The sequence below is a fragment of the Seriola lalandi genome, unplaced genomic scaffold (assembly GCF_002814215.2).
Source record: "Seriola lalandi dorsalis isolate HSWRI2012SDOR001 ecotype SW California unplaced genomic scaffold, Sedor1 jcf7180002054581, whole genome shotgun sequence".
In the NCBI taxonomy this organism is placed as follows: Eukaryota; Metazoa; Chordata; class Actinopteri; order Carangiformes; family Carangidae; genus Seriola; species Seriola lalandi.
Window position 1 is genome coordinate 3,036,321 of NW_019525134.1, and position 3,286 is coordinate 3,039,606.

Here is a 3,286-nt window from a genome sequence, read left to right on the forward strand (position 1 = left end):
GGGGGGGGGTATCACTGCTCATCTTGGAACAATGTGAATGTAGAGGAGGCAGGAGACAGATGCTTTGTGGAGAGAGACAGACGGCAGAGGAAGATAGAGCGAGAGTGACTGACATTTCTCTCACACCTCTATGAGCAGCCACATCCTAATACAAGCTAATCCCTGTATCAGCCTCTTACCTCACCTGGGCCTATCTCGCCAACAGCAGCACACATACAAAATGGAAGACTGCTTTCCCAAGATACACTCAGTATTTGAGTTTGGCCAGACAGACAGGCGGTGTGGTGCTCGAGTCCCCGTGCTGCTGAGTCTTTGGTCAGCACCGTCACTGTCCCGTCACTCACACGGCTCCTGCTGACGTTTCGCTTTTTGACTGAGCAGCTTGTCACAAACTGAGCTCTGATTACTGATTCACGGGGAGTTCATGAGAGCCGAGCCAAGCAACTCATTTGCTACGTCGGCGCCGACTGCAGCGGGCATTTCAATGAACATTTGAATTCTGTCACACAGCTGTCTATCATGAAGAAGTCTGAAGGAGCATAATGGTCAGATAGTGGTGAGTTTGTGTCATCAATTTGAGCCACTAACAATTATTTCCATTACCGATTATTTTCTCGGTTAATCAATTCAGTTTGTAAATGGTCAGAAAATAGTGAGATGTCCATCGCAATTCCTCCAAACTCAAGGTGAGGTCTAGTTTTTTCTGACAGACTCCAAAATCCAAACATGTTTTATTGACAGTGATATGAGACAGAGAAAAGCTGCAAATCATCACATTTGAGAAGCTGCAAACATGAAATATTTGCTCTGCTTTGTGCTTTGAAAAATGCCCGAAACTATCTAAACTAAATTATCAAAATAGTGGCCGATTCCTGTCCTGTCAGTCAAATAATGGACTAATCGAATAATCATTTCAGCGTAGTGTCAGTGCATTATCCGCAGGACGAGCACTCACTTTACTTTGCCTATTGGGATTTGCTGTGTATAATTAAATACAATAGATTTTTTTGTGTCATTATTTCTGTAAGATTCAAATACAATATTATATCTTGCTGATACACTTGTTTTGATAGTTGTTACTATACTATACTATAGATTGGGATTTTACACGACCTGAAAACACTGCAAAAGCCAAGAGAGCAGAGCTCATTCTGAATCTTTTAAATGTGCTCTACATGATTTCATCTTTACCAATCTGAGGCTGCAACTAACACTTATCTTAATTATCAATATTTTATAATCTGCCTATTATTTTATCGATTAATCATTTAGTTTATAAAATGTCTTCAAATGATCAAAACAAACAAACAACAAAACATCAAATCTTCACATTTGAGAAGCAATTTTTTGTTGTTGTTTTTGTTACATTTTTTTGTTTTAGAAAATGACTTAGATCTTAATCCGATTATCAAATTAGCAACTGATTAATTTTCTGTACAATTTATTATTCGACTAGTCGTTACAGCTCTACATTAATCCCTTAAAAATCTGCTCTTTCAAATTATACACAAGCTGGCACAGTCTAACATTTCAACCTCAGTGCACAGTTTTCGTGCATCAGGAAACATTTGTGAACAGTTTGGAGCCCAGCAGCACTGGATGAGAGGATTCACACAATGCTAATAAAATGATACCAAGTGAAGCCTGTCAGCTGCCTCGGTGATGAACAGAGGATCAACTTCCTCAGATAAAGTGTCTGGAGTCAATAAATAAAAAATAAAAAAAGTATAATGAAATTTTAAAGGATTTACTTTTTATGCGATTTAAAGGGCAGAACCGGCTCCAGCAGCTGATACAAAACAGCACAGCACCACACAACTCTTCAGTCTTTGCTATTTACAAAACACTATCAATAACTTATAAAGCGTCAGCACAAAGGAACGAACTATCCGGCTCTAAACAAAGGTGCATTCAAATCTCTGCTTCTTTTAGCAGGTCCCCTCTCGTGTAATTCACAGCCGCACACGTTAGACAAAGCCCGGTGTACATGATTATATCCACTGCCCTGTGTGTCAGCCTCTAAACGCTGGGTAATTCCGCAGATGACCGCGGTGTGTAAACTGGGTGGGGGCGGGTTAATCACACGATACGCCCTTCAGTTCACAAAACCCCCTCCAAAAAAAAAAACGGCAACAACATCCACACAGAGAGGGTGGTATTAAATGCCCCACGGTGCAGCGAAAGGGGCAAATGAATAAACGGCAGCTGCTGGCCGCGGCGCAGCGACGGATACCGACGAGTTATAAAACACCACCATCTGCAAAGCGGAGAGGAGGCTGCCCAGCGAAAACACGGTCCCCGATCAGCTCCGTTACTGAAGTGTCCCCCTCTCTCTCTCCCCAACAAGCGAACAACGGGACGAATATAAGGCACAAACAGAGGAGGAAGCTCACGTAAACACCGACTTAATACGATCATACAATATTTATGAACCAGGAAGGGAAGTGGGGCTCGCTCCTCTCCACTGATACCCGTTATTATCCCTGCTTCCACCAACTTGATCCTATTTGAGCTTCTTCGTAAACTCTTACCTTTTTCTGCAGTCTTCTGCCTCGGTGGTGTGGGCGTTTTCTGGCGGGTATCGGTGGGTATTTTTCAGTATTTTTCAGTATCTGGGACTCGTGTCGGTGCTGGTGCTGATGTTGAGCTGCGTCTTCAGTGGCTCCTCTTCAGTGTTAGCTAGCCCGCTGCCTCTGCTCGGCTTGTGGTGCTGAAGTGGACAGCGCACCGAGGAGCTCTGGGAACAAACAAAAAAACCCCACACAGCGCTTCTGCGGCGCCGCCTGCGGCACAGCGCCCCCCGCCGGAGCGGAGGAGCGTCTGCAGCACAGAGCGGCAGTGGAGTCAAGCGCACAGGGAGAGCGCCACCTAGCGTCCTGTTCCCGCGGTGTTTTCTGTGTGGAGTACTGTGACCTTAACATGAGCCCCTGCCTGTATGACACAGTGGGTCAGTTCACTTTCCCACTTGGAATTCACATCCCTAAAAATGCTGCTTTCACTGAGGCTATTTTGTCATGTCGCAGAGGGAAAAGCACATGTGCAAATAGTTTCACTAATGATTCATTCAATTCAGCTGCTTCAGTTTCAGGATCCAGGTGTGTTGTCACATTGTCATGGTTAGTGGGAAACTATAATAGAAATGATGAGGTGTTAATGCTATTAGTGCAATATCTATACTTTTCCCACTAGTCAAAATAGCTGCTGTATATCAGTACACTGGGGAGTAGTGTTCTTTAAACTGCATGCTGTGTTTTCATGGAGGCTTGTATGTCACTGGTTTGTAAAT

The 3,286-nt window shown here is 43.8% G+C and overlaps 1 protein-coding gene across 1 annotated transcript in view; it reads right to left on the reverse strand.

The window, feature by feature from the left end:
- Positions 1 to 2,874, reverse strand: part of srrm3 (serine/arginine repetitive matrix 3) — a 74,374-nt gene extending 71,500 nt beyond the window's left edge. The window contains exon 1 of the mRNA XM_023418375.2: positions 2,532 to 2,874. The gene's annotated coding sequence lies outside the window, so the exon portion shown is untranslated. The remainder of the gene's footprint in view (positions 1 to 2,531) is intronic.
- Positions 2,875 to 3,286: the final 412 nt, after the last annotated feature.